This window comes from Triticum dicoccoides, chromosome 7A (assembly GCF_002162155.2).
Source record: "Triticum dicoccoides isolate Atlit2015 ecotype Zavitan chromosome 7A, WEW_v2.0, whole genome shotgun sequence".
Lineage (NCBI taxonomy): Eukaryota > Viridiplantae > Streptophyta > Magnoliopsida > Poales > Poaceae > Triticum > Triticum dicoccoides.
In genome coordinates this window covers 612,459,438-612,467,678 of record NC_041392.1, presented here as the reverse complement: position 1 = coordinate 612,467,678, position 8,241 = coordinate 612,459,438, and the positions used below count along the sequence as shown (strand labels likewise).

The 8,241-nt window shown below is 54.0% G+C and overlaps 1 pseudogene; it reads left to right on the top strand.

Moving 5' to 3' along the window:
* Positions 1 to 1,427: 1,427 nt before the first annotated feature.
* Positions 1,428 to 8,023, top strand: LOC119333700 (annotated as a pseudogene).
* Positions 8,024 to 8,241: the final 218 nt, after the last annotated feature.

Sequence of the window (8,241 nt, the reverse complement as noted above, 5' to 3'; positions counted from 1 at the left end):
CTGCGGGTGCATTTAAGTCATGGTACTTCTAAACCGGAAAAACCCGTCATTGAACTTGCATTGCGGGTGCAGATAGGTCACATATGCCATCTGAACCGGCCAGCTGCCCTATTTTCGAGAAAAACCCGTCATAGAACTTGCGTTGCGGGTGCAGATAGGTCACATTTCACATTTTTCATTCCTGGACATTTTTTTTAAAGTCACGAATCACAAAAAATTTAAATAAATATTTTCTAATTTTTTTAAAGTTGCGAATCACAAATATTTTTTTTAAATGTTCACAACTTAAAAACAATGTTTGTGAATCACAAATGTTTTTCAAATTTATCATTCGCGAACATTTTTTATAGTCGTGAACAAATAGTTTTCAAATTAATCTTTCATTAACATTTTCAAATTTATTATTCACAACTATTTTCAAAAAATTTCTTCGTGAACATTTATTAAAAGTCACGAACACAAATATTTTAATAAATATTTTTTTAATTTATCGTTCACAAACTTTTTTTTAAAGTCGTGAATCACAAATATTTTTTTAAATGATCACAACTTAAAAAAATGTTCGTGAATCACAAATATTTTTCAAATTTACCGTTCTCGATTTTTTTAAAGTCGTGAACAAATAGTTTTCCAATTAATCATTCACGAAGATTTTCAAATTTATCATTCGCAAGCATTTTCAAATTTTTTGTTCGTGGACCATTTTTTAAAGTCACGATTCACAAATATTTTTAATAAATATTTTTTAGTTTACCGTTCGCGAACTTTTTTTAAAGTCGTGAATCAGAATTTTTTTAATGTTCACAACTCTAAATAAATGTTCGCGAATCAAAAATATTTTTCAAATTTATCGTTCTCGACCATTTTTTTAAAAGTCGTGAACAAACAAATTTCAAATTAATCATTCACGAAATTTTTTAAATTTATCATTCAAAAATATTTTCAAATTTTTCATTCCTGGACATTTTTTTAAAGTCACGAATCACAAAATATTTTAAATAAATATTTTTAATTTATCGTTCGCAAACATTTTTTTAAAGTCGCGGATCACAAATTTTTTAAAAAACTTTCGCTAACATTTTTTTAAAGTCGTGAACAAATAGTTGTCAAATTTATCGTTCACGAACATTTTTTAAAAGTCACGAATCACATATATGTTTAAAGTCGTGAACAAATTTATCGCGCTTGACCGTTAGAGGGAGAAAACTGGCTAGCTGGCCGGTTCAGATGACCCGTGTGATCTATCTGCACCCGTAATGCAAGTTCAATGACGGATTTTTCCGATTTGCAAGTAGCATGACTTAAGTGCACCCGCAGCGCAAGTTCTCGAACCGCCGGTGCCATTTACTCCATCACGCTTGTAGCAAACGCCGGCCCGAGCTTGCACTAAATCTGCGAGTTGGACGACCTGCCGATTTGCCGCGGTGATGGATGACGCCGCGGTGCACGTTCTCTTGTTCCCTTGGCCGCGGCAGGGGCACATGCTCCATTTCGCCACCGCCCTCGTCGATGCCGGCGTCCAAGTCACCTTCCTCCACACCGAGTGGAACCTCCGTCGTCTTGCTCAGGCGCCTCCACCGGGCCTCCGCTTGCTGTGCATCCCCGACGGCCAACCCGACGATGCGCCGAGCCCACCGGGCGTACCGGGCCCCGCTCTCTGCCGCCGATGCGCCGGTGACATGCGTTCTCGCCGATAGCACCATTCCGTTCGCCTTCGACATCGCTGACGAGCTCGGCATCCCATCGCTCGCCTTCGTCACGCACAGCGCGTCCAGCTACCTGGCGATCCTGTCTATGCCCAAGCTCGTCGAGCTCGGCGAGACCGCCTTCCCTGCAGACGACCTGGTGCGTGGCGTTCCGGGGATGGAGGACTTCCTCCGGCGACGAGATCTTCCTCGAGGACTCTCCTGCGCTGAAAAAGGGGGCGAAGACCCCTTGGTGCTCAAGCTCGCCGAGGTTACCGTTCGTTCCAGCAAGGCACATGCGCTCATAGTCAACACCGCAGCGTCCATGGAGCGGTCAGCGCTCGCCCACATCGCGTCGTGCACAAGCGACGTCTTCGCGGTAGGCCCACTTCACGTGAGGTCGAAGTTCGCCGCAAGCGCGAGCCTGTGGCGGGAGGACGACGGGTGCATGGCGTGGCTGGACGGCCACGACGACCGGTCCGTCGTGTACGTGAGCATGGGGAGCCTCGCCGTGATCACGCATGAGCAGTTCACTGAATTCCTCGCAGGCCTGGCAGCCACCGGGTACGCCTTCCGCTGGGTGCTCCGGCCGGACATGGTCCAAATGGCTAGCTCCGCGCTCCTCGGAGAAACCGTCGAGGCAGTGGGAGGCGGCAGGGGGCGCATCTGATAGCTAATCTGTTGCAAGACTCAACACTGAACTTGTTGTTTCTCTGAATAAAAGGGACCGGGAGCGTGCACCTGTACACGCACGGTTCAGTAGATTCAGTTAGGCGTTTTCTGTCAGTAGTTTCAGTTAGTTTGTTAGCTAGAAATGCTCGCCTCACCGGGTCATGGAATGGCATGATCGTAGCGGTCTGTGCGGGCAAAGTAGTTGCTTGATCTCAGCTTGGCGTCGTGGGATGGCACGACCAGTAGGCCAGCTGGAGACGTGGGCGTTTTCCTTGTATCTCGGCAGCCGTTTGAGCTTGCTACAAATAACAGAAAAGCAGAGAAAAGCTGCAGTTCAGTGCGCAGCACAAAATACCTCTGTCAGACTTGATCTTCTCTCTCGCGAAATTCTCTCTCTCGTGCGATCGGCAGCCATCTGCAACTACAAGTGGCATCAGAGCCTCGGTGGTGTTCGATCCATCCTGGGCGCCGGCGGTGTCTGATCCGCCGGAGTGATGGCAGGCAGCGACGATGAGAAGTCGAAGAAACAGCAGGAGGAGGAAAAGGGCGCTGCCTGGCGCGTCTCTCCACAGAGGTGGGGTCGGGGGTGCGTGTGATCGAGCGCGTCGTGCACGGTGGCGGCGGCGGTGCTCCCCCGATGATGCTCACGCGCACGAACTACTCCGACTGGGCCATGATCACCAAGCTGCAGCTGCAGGCCGATGAGCTGTGGAGGGTGGTGGAAACTGGCCAAGGTACGGATCGCGACGACCGGCGCGCCATGATCGCCCTCCTGAAGGGGGTGCCGCCGGAGCTCATGCGTATTCTGGGCGCCAAGGCCACGGCCAAGCAGGCATGGGACACCCTGAAGACCATGCGCGTCGGGGTCGAGCGCGTGCGTGAAGCCAAGGCGCAGACTCGCCGTTCGGAGTACGAGGCGCTCCGGTACAAGGATGGCGAAGGGATCGAGTCGTATGTGATGCGGCTCAGGACGATCATCGACAAGCTGGAGGCGCTCGGCGACCCGGTGGACGAGCACATGGCTGTTCTCAAGGTCCTCCGGACGGTGCCGCGGCCCTACCGCGAGATGGCGGTGGCGAATGAGTCCCTCGTGGACACCAAACAGCTCTCCCACGAGGAGCTCTGTGGCCGACTCCTTGTGGTCGAGGTGCGTGACCGCGAGGAAACACCGGCGCCCGGCGCACAGCTGCTCTTCACTGCTGATGAGTGGCGCGCGCGCGAGAAGCTGCTGGATCAAGCCGGCGGGTCGTCGGGGTCCGGAGATCGACGCGGGCGTGACAACGGCAACCCGAAGAACTCCCAAGGCGGCTGTAGCCGTGGCCAAGGTGGTGGCCGCGGCAACGGCGGTCCGGCGACGCCCAAGCGCAAGGGCGACTGCCGATACTGCGACATCCAGGGGCACTGGGCGAAAGAGTGCCGGAAGAAGGCAAGGGACCAGCGCGAGCAGCAGGACCAGCAGGCCAACGTCGCCCAGGTCGACGTCGAGCAGCCAGGGTTGCTCCTAGCCACTTGCGCGGTGGTGAGCAGCGAGGTTACGGACACCGACGCGCGCTGCCCGGCCCCGGAGATCTTCCTCAACGAGGCGCGGGTCGTGCCGGTGGCCACGGATGACGACCGCTGGTATCTGGACACCGGCGCCAGCAACCACATGACGGGGCACCGCGACATGCTATCGGAGCTCGACGAGACAGTACGAGGTACGGTGCGTTTTGGTGACGGCTCTGTCGTGCAAATTTGTGGGCGCGGGGTCGTGTTGTTCTCATGCCGCAATGGCGAGCATCGCGCACTCGCGGACGTGTACTTCATTCCGCAGCTACGCACGAGCATTGTCAGCCTCGGGCAGCTTGATGAGAACGGGTGCAAGTCCGTGATCGAGGACGGCAAGCTCTGTCTGTACGACAGGCAGAGGCTGTTGCTCGCACGGGTGCGGCAGACGAGCAACCGGCTTTACGCCGTGGCTCTAAACTTGGCCGCTCCCGTGTGCCTGCTCGCCGGAGCCCAGGACGAGGCCTGGAGGTGGCATGCCAGGTTCGGTCACTTGCACTTCCGTGCGCTGCACGATCTCAGAGCGAAGAGCATGGTACGTGGGATGCCGGCGATCGCGCACGTCAATCAGTTCTACGAGGGCTGCACCATTGGGAAGATGCATCGTACGCCCTTCCCGCGCGCGTCGGCGTATCGCGCCGAGCACGCGCTCGATCTCGTCCACGGCGACCTGTGCGTCCCCATTACTCCGGCGACGACTAGTGGTAACAAGTACTTTCTGTTGATCGTGGATGATTACAGTAGGTATATGTGGCTTGAGGTACTGAAGAGCAAGGACGAGGCTTTTCGGTACTTCAAGAAGATCAAAGCACACGCAGAGATGGAAGGCCGTGTCAAGCTCCGGGCGCTCCGGACTGACAGAGGCGGCGAGTTCACTTCAACTGAATTCGCCACCTACTGCGAAGAGCTGGGGATTCAGAGGAACACAACGACGCCGTACTCTCCCCAGCAGAACGGAGTCGTCGAACGACGGAACCAGTCCGTGGTGGAGATGGCACGCAGCCTCATGAAGGCCATGGACGTGCCGTGCATGTTCTGGGGTGAGGCCGTGCGCACTGCTGTCCACATACTGAACAGGTCACCGACGAGAAGTTTGCAAGGCATCACTCCATACGAGGCGTGGCGCAAGAAGAAGCCGGCGGTGGATTACTTCCGCACCTTCGGCTGTGTCGCGCATGTCAAGCTCGTCGGACCCGGCGTGACCAAGCTGGCGGACAGGTCGCGCCCGGGCGTCTTCCTGGGGTACGAGCCGAGCACCAAGGGCTATCGGGTGTACGACCCGATCGGCAAGCGCCTGTACATCACGCGCGATGTGCGCTTTGAGGAGGATCGGCGCTGGGACTGGCGCAAGGGCGGCGGCGACTCCGAGCCCGCTCACACCAGGGAGTTCACGGTCGTGTACTCCAGTGCGGGGGCGCCCGTGACGACAACCTACACGGTGTCCACTGACACAGCTGCATCGCCACACTCTCCAGCAACAACAACGGAGCCATGCTCACCTGTTGGGCTGGTGCAGTCACCGCACACGCCGACCGGGGCGGCTGACACGCTCTCGCCGACAGGCCCCGTCGCCTCTCCATCGCTCACGCCGCTCACCAATGACGACGATGGGTGGGTGTCTGCACCGGACGGCGAGACCTTCGACTCGGAGGGGGTGCCGCTCCGGTACAAGACCGTCGAGCACCTGATCGATCACGCTCCGGCACGCACCCTTGAGTACAGCGGGCTGTGTCTCTCAGCTGCGGAGGAGCCCGCGTCCATCGATGTTGCACAGAGCGAGCCGGCATGGCGTGGCGCCATGGAAGCGGAGATGGAGTCAATCCGCGCCAACAACACTTGGGAGCTCGCCACGCTCCCGGCTGGTCATCGTGCAATTGGTTTGAAGTGGGTGTTTAAGGTGAAAAGAGACCCTGCTGGCAATATTGTGAAGAACAAAGCACGGCTAGTGGCGAAAGACTATGCTCAGAGGCAAGGGATTGATTTCGACGAGGTCTTTGCTCCCGTCGCGCGGCTGGAGACAGTGCGTGTACTGCTTGCCGTGGCCGCACACCGGCAGTGGAAAGTGCACCACATGGACGTCCGATCAGCATTCCTCAACGGCGACTTGGCAGAGGAGGTATATGTGCATCAGCCAACAGGTTTTGTCAGCAGTAACAGTGAACAAAAGGTTCTCAAACTGAAGAAGGCCCTATACGGGCTCCGGCAGGCGCCGCGTGCTTGGAACGCCAAGTTAGACTCCACACTGGTGTCACTTGGGTTCGAGCGATGTCAGTTGGATCATGCACTGTACCGACGAGGTGATGACAAAGAGTTTCTTCTGGTTGGAGTCTATGTTGATGATCTAATTATCATTGGAACATCAGACTCTGCTATCGGACAGTTTAAGAGACAGATGCAGGATCTTTTCCAGATGAGTGATCTCGGTTTGCTCAGTTACTACCTGGGAATCGAAATAAAGCAAGATTATGGAGAGATAAAAGTCTGTCAGGCAAGTTATGCAACCAAGATACTTGAGGATGCAGGCATGGGACAGTGCAACCCTAGCTGGACACCGATGGAGAACCGTCTGAAACTGACGAAGAACAATGGTGAAGTTGTTGATGCTACCAAGTATCACAGTGTCATTGGCAGTCTCAGGTATCTAGTTAACACGCGGCCAGACATCGTGTATGCAGTGGGTGTTGTGAGCAGATTCATGGAGGCACCAGGGAAGGAACACTGGACTGCAGTGAAACAAATTCTGCGCTATGTGAAGGGAACTTTGAGCCACGGCTGTACATTCAGAGCAGGGAGGGGTGACACACTAGTCGGTTTCAGTGACAGTGATCATGCGGGGGATCCTGTTGATCGCAAGAGCACGACTGGGCTGGTTTTCTTCCTTGGAGACAGTGTGATTACGTGGTCGTCCCAAAAGCAGAAGATTGTGGCGATGTCGTCCTGTGAAGCTGAATACATTGTAGCAGCTACAGCAGCAACTCAGGCAGTGTGGCTCAGTAGGTTGCTTGCTGAGATGTTCGGGGGTGATGTTCAGAAGGTGAAACTGAGAGTGGATAACAAGTCTGCGATCGAGTTGAGCAAGAACCCGGTTCACCATGAACGGAGCAAACACATCGACCTCAGGTACCATTACATTCGTGAGTGCGTTGAGCTGGGAAGAGTTGACATTGAGCATGTTCGGACTGGCGATCAGCTAGCTGACATACTTACAAAGTCCTTGGGAAGAACTCGTTTCGCTGAACTACGGCTCAAGCTCGGAATCAACCAGGTGCAACAGATTTAGGGGGTGAATTGATAGCTAATCTGTTGCAAGACTCAACACTGAACTTGTTGTTTCTCTGAATAAAAGGGACCGGGAGCGTGCACCTGTACATGCACGGTTCAGTAGATTCAGTTAGGCGTTTTCTGTCAGTAGTTTCAGTTAGTTTGTTATCTAGAAATGCTCGCCTCACCGGGTCATGGGATGGCATGATCGTAGCGGTCTGTGCGGGCAAAGTAGTTGCTCGATCTCAGCTTGGCGTCGTGGGATGGCACGACCAGTAGGCTAGCTGAAGACGTGGGCGTTTTCCTTGTATCTCGGCAGCCGTTTGAGCTTGCTACAAATAACAGAAAAGCAGAGAAAAGCTGCAGTTCAGTGCGCAGCACAAAATACCTCTGTCAGACTTGATCTTCTCTCTCGCGAAATTCTCTCTCTCGTGCGATCGGCAGCCATCTGCAACTACAGCATCGTCGAGTGGGCTCCTCAGCGCGACGTGTTGCGGCACCGGGCGGTTGGCTGCTTCCTGACACACGCAGGATGGAACTCGACGCTGGAGTGCGCCGTCGAGGGCGTGCCGATGGTGTGCTGGCCCTTCTTCCTCGACCAGCAGACCAACGGCCGCTTCGTGGATGCCGTGTGGAGGACAGGGCTGGACATGAAGGACATCTGCGACAAAGGTGCCGTGGAGAGGACAGTCAGGGAGGTCATGGTGTCCGACGAGATCTAGGGGGTGGCCCAAGCCATGGCGCAATAGTTGAGGCTCGATGTCGCGGAGACGGGGTCGTCGTCCTCTAATTTTGAATGGCTCGTCCGCTTCATCGGGGAGCTGAAGCACTGTGTGAAGCCTGCCTCTAGGTGTGTATAGGTGTAGGGCTCGGGACGAGGGCCGGAGAGTGCAGTGGCTGCACTATGCCGAGACCACCAAGGGACTTTTCAGGGAGCTTCAGTTGTAGTACTCCCTCCGTCACAGTTTATACAAATCCTACGCGTATACCTAGGTTATCAATTTTATCATCCCAATATAAACTATATAACACAAAAATTATATCTTTTGAAAATAGAACATCTGAAGTTTATATTGAT